Raw genomic sequence first — 14,787 nt, 5'->3', positions numbered from 1 at the left:
AGAAAATCAGGTTAGATGTAGGGGACAAGGCAATCCTTCAAATAAACTAGTTCCAACCTGTCAACGGCTTTATAAAGCTTGAACCTGGTTGCAAATGGTTAACCAATGCTTTTGAAATATCATTTGCTATTCTGTGCTCAACATTTTTGCCCTGCATTCCTTAAAAATGGGGCTTCCCTCCTCCCTAAGAAAAGCTCAACAACTTTGACCTGAACCCCAAAAAGGGGGATAGATCACTGCCAGTCTAATTCTGTGAGTAGATCGCAGTCTCTTGGGAGCTGGCCACCCCGGTATATATTATAGAATGCACGAAGATTCTTTCTCTCTCCTTCCATCAATACGTGCATTGTGACGGGTTATCACAGGAACAAAGGAAGGTGCCCTATACTGAGTCAGACCATTGGTCTACCTAGTATTGTCTGCACTGACTGGCAGGGGCTGTCTGGGGTTTCAGGCCACATTCTCTCCCAAACCTACCTGGAGAAGCTGCGGTCTGAACCTAGGACTGTCTCTATGCAAAGCAGGAGATCTACCACTGAGCTATGGTCCTTGGGTCCATGTAGGTCCATGTGGTCTATGTGGATTCCCAGTGGCTCTGCAGGCCTTCAGAGATGGAGTCTCTCCCAGCTCTCCCAGGAGATTCCAGGATTTGAACCTGCGCATAGATCGGTTTTCACCAATACATTGCCTCGCAGATGTTTTTGACTGGCTGAAGCTGAGGGAAGCTGGAGTCTAAAACACATGGATAAGAGAAAGAACAAGAAAGCATCACACACGTACCTGGTGCTTCAGAGATGGAAATCTCAAGAAGTGATGAAGAAGTGAGGAAAGTTAATGTTTGAAAACCTCTGAGCCTGCCACCCCTTTTATACCATCTCAGGGTGACATGCAGATGTGACAGGGAGTCCACCCCACAATACAAGGATATAATTAGCAGCTGATCTCTGGTACCCCACTCCAAAGAAAGCACCCTATAAATGCTGCATCTCTGTTTGTGATAATTAGGCGATTATCTGCCCACCTGCGATTCTCTCTCCAACCAAATAAACGCCTATGGTTTGCAGTTTAAAAGTCTGATATTTAATGCAGGTTGGTGGAGACCAAAGCCAGAGCAGTGCTTGCCCACATCAGAGGACCCTAAACAAAAAGATACGAGCGAAGCAGAACTTGTAAAAAGAAGAAGAAGAAGAAGAAGAAGGCTTGGGAAAGGAATCCTGGGAGAGTAGCAATTAGTGATCGCAGTCGCACTTACGACATCGTCTTGGCTGAAAGACCACGCCAAATCTGGGTTGCCAAACTTAGCATAGGAGTCTCCTTTCCTTTTTTTGTGAGGGATGGAGCAAGTAAAAGAAAGCATTTGTGTTTTTTTTAAATATTAAACTGCAAAATAAGATTGGAAGGTTTCTGGTTAGGGTGGTGATGGTGGTAAAAGGTAAAGGGACCCCTGACCATGAGGTCCAGTCCTGACCGACTCTGGGGTTGCGGCACTCATCTCGCTTTATTGGCCGAGGGAGCCAGCGTACAGCTTCCGGGTCATGTGACCAGCATGACTAAACCGCTTCTGGCGAACCAGAGCAGCGCACCGAAACACCGTTTACCTTCCCGCCAGAGTGGTACCTATTTATCTACTTGCACTTTGACGTGCTTTCGAACTGCTAGGTTGGCAGGAGCAGGGACCGAGCAAAGGGAGCTCACCCCGTCAGGGGGATCCGAACCGCCGACCTTCTGATCGGCAAGTCCTAGGCTCTGTGGTTTAACCCACAGCGCCACCCGCGTCCCTTGGTGATGGTGGTGATTAATTGATTGATTGCCTTCTACATCACCATCTCAAGGTGATTTACATATAATATTGTTTTTATCTATCACATTTATAACACACTTATTTTCCCACAGAGTTCAAGGTGGTATATACATTGTTCTCATTTAATCCACACAGCAACCCTGTAAGGTAAACTAAGCTGAGAGGCAGTGACTGGCCCAAGGTTAAACACTGAGCTTCATGGCTGGGTGGGGATTTGAACCCAGGTCCTAGTCAAACCCTTTAACCACTATCCCACACTGGCTTTCAGATGAGGCAAGATTAAAACACTAGCAAGCGGCACTCATGCTAAAGACCCATTTGTCCACCTGGGAAAGCCTGTTGGAACAAAAATGTCTTCGACCAGGACTTTTTTTCCAGCCGGAATGTGCTGGAACTCACTTCCCACATCTCTCAGGCAGGTGCCACTGCCATTATAAGAGAACAAGAGAGGTGTTCATGGTGAGTTCCGGCACCTCTTTTTCTAGAAAAATAGCACTGTCTTTGACCTATTCTGGAAAGTGTAGATCCAGTGGACATCTGTTGTTATCTCGACAGGGTTGCTGTTCCATGGAACAGGGGCAGCCACAATCCAACCCAATGTGACCCAAATGGTTGTGCTCCTCTAGATCTGCCAGGGTCATATGCTGGTGGTAGTTTGTTCTGGACCAGAGCATTGATTAAAAAGCAGAGATATCACCTTGCCAACAAAGGCCTGTATAGTTCAAGCTATGGTTTTCCCAGTAGTGATGTATGGAAGTGAGAGCTGGACCATAAAGAGGGCTGATCGCCGAAGAATTGATGCTTTTGAATTATGGTGCTGGAGGAGACTCTTGAGAGTCCCATGGGCTGCAAGAAGATCCAACCGATCCATTCTTAAGGAAATCAGCCCTGAGTGCTCACTGGAAGGACAGATCCTGAAGCTGAGGCTCCAAGACTTTGGCCACCTCATGAGAAGAGAAGACTCCCTGGAAAAGACCCTGATGTTGGGGAAGATGGAGGGCACAAGGAGAAGGGGACGACAGAGGACGAGATGGCTGGACAGTGTTCTCGAAGCCATGAACATGAGTTTGACCAAACTTCAGGAGGCAGTGGAAGACAGGAGTGCCTGGTACGCTCTGGTCCAGGGGGTCACGAAGAGTCGGACACGATTAAATGACTAAACAACAACAACATAAGACTCTAGTCCTCAAGGTGCTGAATATTGGGCTTATTTAAGTAAGAAGCTGCTATATGCTGAGTCAGACCATCGGTCCATCTATCTCAGTATTGTTGACACTGGCTGGCAGTGGTTCTGAGCGCTTTTCAGGACAGGAGTCTCTCCTGGTCCTAACCTGGAAATGCCAGGGATTGAACGTGTGGGCTTCTGAATGCCAAGCAGATGTTCTGCTGAGGGGCAGACTTTGGTCTTTCTGATTTCAGCGGCGCCCTGGGAGAGCCCAAAATTTGGCACCCCCACCTCTCGCCTTCTGTTCTGCTCAATTTGCTACATTATTGTTTGGATGGCATGTGGCAACCCCTAGGCTTGGCACCTGGTGCAATGGAACCAGTTGTGCTGCCCTAAACCTGCTTCTGCTCTGCTGCTGAGCTGTGACACTCTTCAGAATTATTTGTTTGCTTACCAATGCTTTACAGAAGGACAATAACTCATTTTACCAAGTGGCACGATGGGAGTGGGGAGTGCAGAAAGAGGCTGAAGGGCTGCAAGGCTTCCTCTAGATGAAAGCTTTCAACCAGCTTCATAAACAGTCATCAAACATTTATATGAGCTCAAATGCTTGGATTGTTTCATGGTTTGTTTATGGGAGATTTCTATACTCTCTGGCAGCATCTTTAAGGCGGGGAAAGTAAATGCAACATTATTTTTTTATGCATCCGCTAATTGGGTCACTGTTTATAGGCGCCTTATCTGGGTATATATTTATCCTGAAATATTCCTCTGTAATCATTCCATTGCTATTGTTGTTTCCGCTTGTTTACAGGACCCATCTTCCACTGGTCTGAGTTGATGCAACTGAGTTGAATGGGAGAGAAACTGAATTCAGTTTGCACTGAATTAGGTAACCTAATTCGCACTATCTGAAACAATGCACAGACCGAAAGCGCAACAATTTTTGAAATTTGCATTTCTCTGAATTTTTCAATGCAGTTCTCCAACTGAGTTATCTGTCCTAAAACTAGGCCCATTCCTGCATAAAAATGAGTACCTTAGTGAAAATAGCATACACAAATACATATTGTTAGGGGAAGCGGATTTGCAAAAATGTGTACACAAAGCAAAATTGCATGCAAAAATTAGTATATCTAGACAATTTTGCACTCATATTCTGATGAATTTTCATGAGAATTTTTTTTATTATTGCACTTTTTCTCCATTGAAGTTATGGTAACACATACAGTTTTCCCTCTCCAACAACCCTGTGTGGTTAGGATAGGCTGAGATTCGTTGACCAGCCCCAGGTTACCCAGTGAGCTTCATAGCTGAGTGGCGATGTGAACCCTGGTCTCCCGGGTTCTAGTCTGACACTCTAACCACAACACCACACTACCTCTCCAAAAGTGTTTGTGGAAATGTAGATAACTGAACTGAACTGATACTGGCAGAACTTTACTGGAAGATTCAGGAAAACTAAAAGAAATGAATTATTCATGCAGAACATAGTTAATTATAGAACTCAGTCCCACAAGAAGCAGTGAGGACCACCAACTTGGATCACTTTAAAAGAGGACTGGATAAATTCATGGAGGTGAAGGCTATTGGTGGCTACTGAGATGACTATGTTCTACCTCTTCTGTCAGGGGCAAGATGCTTCTCAATACTAGTTGCTGGGAATATCAGGTGGACAACTCAGGTCCTGATTGCAGGCATCTTGCTGGCCACTATGAGAACAAGATGCTGGTCTAGATGGGTGATCAATCTTATGTCCTGATCCTCTTAATGCTATAAAAATACTAAGATACTAAGGGAAACCCAAGTGCATATGTTCACTCATCCCTAGCTGTATTGTACCCACTGTGTGAGACTAATCTGGCTCTTTCTTCCAAAGGTACTATCTAGAAATGGACATACGAGAACTGGTATAGATTAGAGGTAGAGTACATGAACCCAGATTCGATCCCTAGCCTCTGCATTTAGGCCCGGGACATGTTTATTGCTTGAAATCCTGAAGAACAGCTGTAGATAATACTGGGCTTGATGGACCAATGATCCGACTCAGATAAGGCATCTTCCTAAATCAGCCCTTTTTTCATAACCTTGAGAAATCATATTTTGAGAAAGCACCAAAGTGGTCAAGCAGCTTTTGTGTCATGCAGAAAGAACCATGTTCAATCCCTGTCATTTCTAGATAGGTTTGGGAGTGCCTGAAACCCAGGAGAGTTGCTTCCAGAAAATGGTTCTAGATTCAGGTAGGCAGCCGTGTTGGTTTGACGCAGTTGAAATAAATAAATAAATAAATAAATAAATAAATAAATAAATTGTCCAGTAGAACCAGTGGATCTGAAGAAGTGTGCATGCAAACAAAAGATTATACCCAGAACAAACTTAGTTGGTCTCCAAGGTGCTACTGGACAATTTTTTAATTTATTTCGGCTGCCAGAAAATGAGTAGACAATACTGATCTGTAAGGATAAAGTATAGGATTTAGAATAAGTCAATTTCTGGTGTCTATGTTCAGGTTACAGCTGCCCAGCAAAACTCTTTGTAGAAAACACTTGGATGTCCTAGCCAATCAGGGATTCCTTAAATTCAGTTTCAGTTACAAAACTGATCCATAAAATGCAGCCCTGCTCAATCTTAAAATAAAGAAAACCTTGTCATGGCACAGAGAAAGAGGTGGTGTATTGGTTTCGATGTCAGAATAGGACCTGGGAGGTCCTGGGCTCAAACAATCCATTTAGCCATGAAGCTCAATGGGATGGAATTTGGGCCAGCGTCTGGAAGGACAGATCCTGAATCTGAGACTCCAATACTTTGGCCACCTCATGAGAAGAGAAGATTCCCTGGAAAAGACCCTGATGTTGGGAAAGATGGAGGGCACAAGGAGAAGGGGACGACAGAGGACGAGATGGTTGGACAGTGTTCTCGAAGCTACCAGCTTGAGTTTGACCAAACTGCGGGAGGCAGTGGAAGACAGGAGTGCCTGGCGTGCTCTGGTCCAGGGGGTCACAAAGAGGCGGACACGACTAAAGGACTAAACAGCAACAACGACTCTGTCTAGCCTACCTCACAGGGTTGTTATGAACATAAAAAGGGGAGGGGGGAAACGTGCATGCCACCATGAGCTCCTTGGAGGAAAGATGGGATATAAATGTAAAGATAAACAAATCAAATGACATCCTTCCAGGAATAGGAGACAGACCCATAAACCCAACAAGAGGAGGCCCCCCACTGAACTACTTGTGTCTCCAGCAACATCCATCCTGTGACCAATCTAGCTAAGCCTTTTGAGTCAATCCTAGAGCACAATGAGTAAATCTAGGGAGTGGGGGTGCAGGTAGGGGGGGAGAGAAAGGAACAGCTCATAAAAGACTTGAAAATTAAAGGATGGTGCAGGGCGGAATCCGCTTGCACTGGTTAAGTCATGCCACTGAATAATTAGCACAAACAAACAGGGTAACAATTACATTTGTTTGGGGTGACAGGATGGATGGGTCAACCACGGTGACATTGCCTGCCCATCTGGCCGCCTCAAATTCAGTATAAAAAGCTCCACCGATGCTCAGATTTTCCAACAGCTCCTTTGAGGAACAACCTCTCCAGAATCCTTCTCCTTTGAGAAAGTAAGTCTAACTGAGCCTCTGCAGTGAAGTTAAAGTCTTTGCTTTGTTTTGAAGTAGGTTTTGGTAAGAATGGGATATTTAGGAAGCAAAGTTTGAAGCAAGAGGTGTAGGGTGGGCGAAAGGGCAGGACTTGATTGAATTGGCTTAATATCTGCAGAGGGTGTTCTAGCACTGACTTTCCAGCCATGAACAGGGAGTTGACTCGATGACCCTGATATTGACAGAATCACCCATTCCATTTCAGACCTTCCTATCTCCAGGAAAGATGACCTACGGACACTGTGGCTTCACCTGCGAGTCTCAATGCCCCCCTCACCACGTGGGGATCCAGCCACCCCCTTTCTGCATCACTGTCCCAGGGCCCATCATGAGCTGCGCCCGTGACTCTTGTGCTGTGTCCTGTGATTCACCCTGTTGCGGTGGCTATGGTGGTGGCTACGGAGGTGGCTGGGGTGGCTACGGAGGATGGGGTGGCTACGGAGGAGGATGGGGCAGCTACGGAGGAGGCTGGGGCGGCTACGGAGGTGGTTGCTGTGGAGGCAGAGGATGGGGCTGGTGAGGGCCTTGGCCAAGAGCATCCCCACATGGTCATTTTTGGAAAGTAGAACTATCCAGCAATGGAAACCCACCTTGAGGATTTGTGCCTGAGCCTGTGATCCAAGGTCTCCAAAATCTCATTTGTTGAACCAAGGTTCTTCATTGAGTTCCCTTGAGAAACCTGGGTCCTGGGCCTTGTATTCTCTTTCCCCTATTACTCTGTTGTCTTCCCTTCCACTCCTCTGAGATCTTCCTCCCCCAACTCCTCTTCATGTGAAAGAACCATCTAGAATTCCCTGCAAGACTTCTGGAAATTTCTAAGCAGAGTACAAGCCGAGTATCTAAAACCAGAGTCACGCTCAATGCACAATGAGATGTGATTTGTTTATTTTTGATTTTTCATTTGGTTCTGTTGACTCCATCTGCCCTGGTAGTCTTCCAAGCATGCAGCAAGGAGCAGGGCAGATGAGGACGGTGGAAATGTGGGTTTCAAAATCACACTCTGTAACTCAGAAGAACAACAACTGCTGTGTCCTTCTCCCATAAGATGCTTTCATGATCTCTCTCTGCTATTGTTGTGATTTTGGCTGTGAACCTTTGCATTTTCCCATCTTCAAAACAGAATTCATTCATTGTAAAATCTTGTTTCTCAATAAATTTGTGTTGCATCTTACTTTTGGCATCTCGGTTTTTGATTTGCAATCTGTCTCCCTCACAGACATGACAATCACACATGCACACAAGCAAAAGGTCGTTTCCAAATCTAGTCCTACTCTGATTGGACCCCTTGAAGCTAATGGTCATGACTAACTTAGATCCATTGCTTTAAATGGGTTTGCCCTCAGTATAAGCCTAAGAATGCATCCGTGAGTTGCTGGATTGGTGCATAAGTGCATCTTGCCTTCAACACCATGTTTCTCCCCAGATTCCCCCAGGAATCCCACAAGGAGGTCATGGAGGGCACAGCCCTCTCCTGCTGTTGTCTGCCCATAGTATTTGGGTCACAGCCATCTCCTCGCTCTTCGTTCTCCACATCACATCTTGGGAAGGACACATAGCTTGGTGGAACTACCTATTATTTCCGTTATAATGCCTCATTGATGCTTCCAGACCAGCATATCTGATGCTTCTGTACCAACCTCAAGGGCAGCACCACATAGAGCACATTTAAGCAATCCAACTTGGAGGTTACCCTTAGTCATGTGGCTGGAGTTGGTGGCTGCTGTAGCCCCACTCCATGTGGAGGGCTACATATTTTCTCATTTCTGATATTATGAAATCTCAGGAAGCAGGAAATGATATTTGCCAGGCACCCTGAGGATCAGCTGCTGGTGGGTGCAATTCAGGGATGTTTAATCTCAGGCCTGGGATTCTCTCATGCCATAATCCTTATCAAAACATCCAGAAAAAATACACAAGGAAGGAGCAGGATGGAACAGGTCCACATAATCTGGTCATGTTTCTTCTTGTGTAGATGGTGGATAGAGAGAGTGTGAAGAAGGAAGCCTTAATTCACAAATGTGACATCCATCTTTGCTGTTCTACCCTGTTTTGCCTCCTGCCAATGCCTTGCCAATGAGAGTTGTCCAGAAGGAATATGGCCTTCAAGCTGAAAAAGGTTCTCCATTCGTGGGGAGTGGCAGGGGCTGGTGGCTGCGGTGAACGGGTGATGAGTGGCACGCAAAAGGGCTCCAGAGAGGGGCTGCTTAAAATGGCGGCCACTCAAGCACTGCTACTGCTGGCACCAACAAAGCCCAGCCCCCTTCCTCCTCTAGGCAGGGTGGGGAGAAGCCGGGAGGAAGGAGGTGCCGCTGCCACCACCGTGTGTGAGAGAGGGAAAGAATGTGAGTGCTGGTGAGCCACGCGATGATTCCTGGACTGTCCATGGACTGGATCCCGAAGGCAATTCGGCCTGATCCGTCCAGCGGGCCTTAGTTTGCCTACCCATGATCTAAGGCTTCCACATAAAACCAAGACATTTGCTGGTATGGTATTGTTTACGACTCCTCTTGGTAACATCCGTCAGGGCAGCTCGGCCAGCTCTGCCCTTTTCCTGCATTCCATCGTCAGTGTGCAAATATTGGAGGCGGGTGTCACTGATGTAGAATAGAATGTTCTTATTTTCATCTGAGGAATGTTGGAGGGTATCCAGTTGCTCACCAGGTGTCAGCTTTGCTCCGGAGCTGACAGAGGCTGGGAATGAGGACAGATGACGGAGAAGAAGAGTTTGGATTTGATATCCCGCTTTATCACTACCCTAGGGAGTCTCAAAGCGGCTCACATTCTCCTTTCCCTTCCTCTCCCACAACAAACACTCTGTGAAGTGAGTGGGGCTGAGAGAATTCAAAGAAGTGTGACTGGTCCAAGGTCACCCAGCAGCTGCATGTGGAGGAGCGGAGACGCGAACCCAGTTCACCAGATTACGAGTCCACCACTCTTAACCACTACACCACACTGGCTCTCAAAGAGAGATAAGAATACTGGAATGTGAGGGGGAAGGAGGGAGAGCCTAGCTGCCTGACTTCAGAGAACAGAGAGCAGGCAGCAGATGGCAATGGTAACCTAATCCCTGAGCATAGTGGGCAAAGAAAGCAGGGCCCAAGCAGAGATACACAGACTGGCAGTTTGAGCTCAGATGCAGGGGAAGGGAAGCCAGGAATAGCCCGCCCAAAAACTTGAAGCCGCGAAAGGTATGTGAGAGGCAGGGAAAAGAGCGAAAGCGAAAGGGCTTTCCCCCCTGTTGGAGGAAGAGGAAGGGGTGGAGTTTAGACTCGGCAACTGCGAACTTGGAGTCAAACATGAACCTTGCTATGGACCTCGGTTGGTCGCCATTAAGGGGCCTGGTAGGAATTTTTTCCACTTGGCAAATTGGCACCAGCCACTTGGTTTTTCACCTACCTCGTAGCAAATCACCACAACTTCCTTGGTATTGGCAGTTAGGCATTGGTATTGGTATTGTTATGTAGATGAAGGGGGGAGAAAGCGCCATCACCTCCCCCACATATTGAAGGGTAGTCCGATAAAGGATTCTGGGGGGTGGGGGTGGCCCTGTCCGAAGCCTAGGGAGGTGAGGGCCTAAGACACGCCCCCAGTTGGTGATCCCAGGGGAGTTCCTAGTTGATGTGCATCAGCGGGACTCCCCCTCCTGGTGGTTAACCCTTCCTGGACTTCAAGAGGACGGGCTGAAGTCGGATATAGTCGGTTAGAACCAATGCCTAAGCCAATACCACTCGTCACCTGTAACCAATAAAGTTGTGGCCATATTTAGCCCATCAACCTTAAATAATTGTGTCATGTGTCTTTATTTCCACTGGGGGGGGGATTCGCCACACAGAGCAATAAACCTGAGATGATTATTGCTGGTGTCTCGCTTCTGTGGGAGAGCCAAGCCATTACACCAGGGTGGGATGGCTTGAACGTATTACACTGTCAGGGACTGGACAGTTACAGATAGGTAGCCGTGTTGGTCTGCCATAGTCAAAACAAAATTTTTTTTTCTTTCCAGTAGGGACTGGACAGCGGAGGAGGAATGGTGGAGACCACCTCCCTCTCCTCCTGAGCCTTCCAGAGAAGAGGAAGACAGTGTAGATTTACAACAGTGGTTTGAGGGAGGTCATAGCCCCGAGGCTGAAGAGGGGGAAAGCTGGGAAATAATGGGAGAGGAGCAGCAAGAAGAAGAAGCACCAGTTTTGTATAACTCCTGTTATACAAAAATCTCCAAATGGGTCCATATCCAATGTCTAAAACTCCTGGTAGAGGACAAGGATCTAGAGATTACGCTAAAGGTGGCCAAATTCTGTGTGACTGCCATAAAACTTAGGGAACAAGCTGTATTACCAAAATGATTAAGGTTCTAAATGACAATTTTAGGTTATATTTTAGTGATCAAGCTTTAATGTATATATTTAAGGTAAAGGTAAAGGTACCGCTGCCCGTACGGGCCAGTTGTGTCCAACTCTAGGGTTGCACGCTCATCTCGCTCAAGAGGCCAGGAGCCAGCGCTGTCTGGAGACACTTCCGGGTCACGTGGCCAGCGTGACGAAGCTGCTCTGGCGAGCCAGCACCAGCGCCGCACACGGAAATGCCGTTTACCTTCCCGCTATAAAGCGGTACCTATTTATCTACTTGCGCTTAGGGGTGCTTTCGAACTGCTAGGTGGGCAGGAGCTGGGACCGAACGACGGGAGCTCACCCCGCCGCGGGGATTCAAACCGCCGACCTTGCGATCAGCAAGTCCTAGGCACTGAGGTTTTACCCACAGCGCCACCCGCGTCCCCTAAATGTATATTTTTAACTGCCGTTAAATCGGAATTGTCTCTGTTAAACCCAATTGCAATTCAATGTATTCCTGTTGTGTTTTATGATTTTTCTGATATTGTAAGTGAGCCAGAACTGGTCTGGGACCGTAATAATAAAATTCAGATTCAAATTCACCAGGGGAGAGACAAGTGACAGACTCAGTGTCTTTAGAAAGTAGGAGAGCAGAGACCTCATGGGCAGAAGGCACAGATCGGCCACCGTAGGGATGACATATAATGGGATTTCACTCTGAGCAACACAATTGCTACAAGAGGCAGCTTTTCTAAGCCTCCCTGTGAATATTGAATAAAAGACCTTGGGAAGAACTCTCTTTGTTTATCTATTCCTGGCAGCCTACTGGGGTGGGGATGGGGAATCGGATTCCCTGACGCCTGACACACACTGATCCTGGCTCAACTGCACTGGCCAGTTAGTTTCCAGGCCCAATTCACAGTGCTGGTTTTGACCTTAAATGGCTCAGGAGTGCAATATCTCAAGCACCACCTCTCCCTGAATAAAACGACCCGGACTCTACAATCATCAGCTGAGGCCTTTCTTTGTATGCCTCCTTCACAAGAGGTCTGGAGGGCAACAACATGATAATTTGCCTTTTCTGCAGTGGCTCCCTGTTTGTGGAATGCTCTTAACACAGAGGTCCATTGGGCACCTTCATCATAGGTCTTTAGGCACCAGATGAAAACTTTCCTCTTCATCCGGGCTTTGGGCTAACTACCACCCTACAGTATATCCTTTTAAATGTCTATATGAGAAGTGGTGTGCGGGGAGTGAGATTATTGGTAGGTCCCCCCCCCTTGTTTTTATGTTGCACTTTGTGGTTTTCTTCTGCATTTTATGCCATGGACCTCCCTGAGATCTTTGGATGAAGGGCAGTATACTTTTGAGAGCCAGCGTGGTGTAGTGGTTAAGAGTGGTGGACTCGTAATCTGGTGAACTGGGTTTGCTTCCCCACTCCTCCACATGCAGCTGCTGGGTGACATTGGACTAGTCACACTTCTCTGAAGTCTCTCAGCCTCACTCACCTCACAGAGTGTTTGTTGTGGGGGAGGAAGGGAAAGGAGAATGTTAGCCATTTGAGACTTCTTAAGGGGAGTGAAAGGCGGGATATCAAGTCCAAACTTTCCTCCTCCTCCTCTTCCTCCTTCTCCTTCTTCTCCTGCTTCCACTACCACTACTAATAATAAATGTAACTTGGGGCTTGCATCATGGAAAGCATGGGTTGCCCCTCTGAGCTTTGCATCCTCCCTCAGTTAGGATGTGGATAATGAAAGCTGGGGGGATGTCTGTGACCCAGATACCACACAGGGAGAGCAAGGTTCCCACACCCATGATTCACATGAAGATGGGACCTGAGTGCTTCAACATGGAAAACATGGGTTACCCATCAACCTATGGCTCCTCCTCAATGTTCAGAATGAAAGTGGGGGAAGGGTCCTGAACCAAATACTAGAGGAGTGGGGCTACAGCAGCCACCAACTCCAGCTGTCATGACTAAGGGTAACCTCCAAGTTGGATTGCTTAAATGTGCTCTATGTGGTGCTGCCCTTGAGGTTGGTACAGAAGCATCAGATATGCTGGTCTGGAAGCATCAATGAGGCATTATAACGGAAATAATAGGTAGTCCCACCAAGCTATGTGTCCTTCCCAAGATGTGATGTGGAGAACGAAGAGCGAGGAGATGGCTGTGACCCAAATACTATGGGCAGACAACAGCAGGAGAGGGCTGTGCCCTCCATGACCTCCTTATAGGATTCCTGGGAGCATCTGGGGAGGAACATGGTGTTGAAGGCAAGATGCACTTATGCACCAATCCAGCAACTCACAGATGCATTCTTAGGCTTGTACTGAGGGCAAACCCATTTAAAGTAATGGACCTAAGTTAGTCATGACCATTGACTTCAAAGGGTCCAATCAGAGTAGGACTAGATTTGGAAACGACCTTTTGCTTGTGTGCATGTGTGATTGTCATGTCTGTGCGGGAGACAGATTGCAAAACAAAAACCGAGGTGCCAAAAGTAAGATGCAACACATATTTATTGAGAAAGAAGATTTTACAATGAATGAATTCTGTTTTGAAGAGGAGAAAATGCAAAGGTTCACAGCCAAAATCACAACAATAGCAGAGAGAGATCATGAAAGCATCTTATGGGAGAAGGACACAGCAGTTGTTTTTCTTCTGAGTTACAGAGTGTGATTTTGAAACCCACATTTCCACCGTCCTCATCTGCCCTGCTCCTTGCTGCATGCTTGGAAGACTACCAGGGCAGATGGAGTCAACAGAACCAAATGAGAAATCAAAAATAAACAAATCACATCTCATTGTGCATTGAGCGTGACTCTGGTTTTAGATACTCGGCTTGTACTCTGCTTAGAAATTTCCAGAAGTCTTGCAGGAAATTGAAGATGGTTCTTTCACATGAAGAGGAGTTGGGGGAGGAAGATCTCAGAGGAGTGGAAGGGAAGACAACAGAGTAATAGGGGAAAGAGAATACAAGGCCCAGGACCCAGGTTTCTCATGGGAACTCAATGAAGAACCTTGGTTCAACAAATGAGATTTTGGAGACCTTGGATCACAGGTTCAGGCACAAATCCTCAAGGAGGGTTTCCATTGCCGGATAGTTCAACTTTCCAAAAATGACCATGTGGAGATGCTCTTGGCCAAGGACCTCACCAGCCCCATCCTCTGCCTCCACAACAGCCACCTCCGTAGCCACCCCAGCCTCCTCCATAGCCACCCCAGCCTCCTCCGTAGCCACCACCATAGCCACCGCAACAGGGTGAATCACAGGACACAGCACAAGAGTCACGGGCGCAGCTCATGATGGGCCCTGGGACAGTGATGCAGAAAGGGGGTGGCTGGATCCCCACATGGTGAGGGGGGCACTGAGACTCGCAGGTGAAACCGCAGTGTCCGTAGGTCATCTTTCCTTGAGATAGGAAGGTCTGAAATGGAAAGGGTGAATCAGTCAATTTTAGGGTCTCTTAATTTCTGATTGTTTAATGTTTCCAGTGCCCCACATTCCTTTATCAGTTTATGTGTTTATTTTATCTTTTTTAAAAATAATAATATTAATAATTCCACACACCCTTATGAAAATGTTTCTGCATTCACATTCTTGCAAACCCATTTCCCCTAAAAAATAATATATGCATATGGTTCTTATAGTCACTAATATATGCATCTCTTCTATAAAAGCTTTAATGTTTCTATATACAGTGGTACCTCAGGATACATACGCTAACCCAGAAATAGTGCTTCAGGTTAAGAACTTTGCTTCAGGATGAGAACAGAAATCGTGCTCCAGCAGCGCGGCAGCAGCAGGAGGTCCCATTAGGTAAAGTGGTGCTTCAGGT

At 46.8% G+C, this 14,787-nt stretch overlaps 1 long non-coding RNA gene across 2 annotated transcripts; it reads left to right on the top strand.

Moving 5' to 3' along the window:
• Positions 1-6,489: 6,489 nt before the first annotated feature.
• Positions 6,490-7,365, top strand: LOC310752029. 2 transcript variants are annotated; one of them, XR_014542804.1, is made up of 3 exons: positions 6,490-6,580; positions 6,825-6,993; positions 7,045-7,365. It is a non-coding gene; the product is annotated as an uncharacterized lncRNA (long non-coding RNA). The 2 variants fall into 2 exon arrangements; XR_014542805.1 differs by having other exon boundaries at positions 6,825-7,011; positions 7,084-7,124.
• The last annotated feature ends 7,422 nt before the right edge of the window (positions 7,366-14,787 follow it).

This window comes from Podarcis filfolensis, assembly GCF_964270895.1.
Source record: "Podarcis filfolensis genome assembly, chromosome: 16".
NCBI classification, from domain to species: Eukaryota; Metazoa; Chordata; class Lepidosauria; order Squamata; family Lacertidae; genus Podarcis; species Podarcis filfolensis.
The sequence above is the reverse complement of the archived record's forward strand: the minus strand, read 5'-3'. Positions and strand labels throughout refer to the sequence as shown.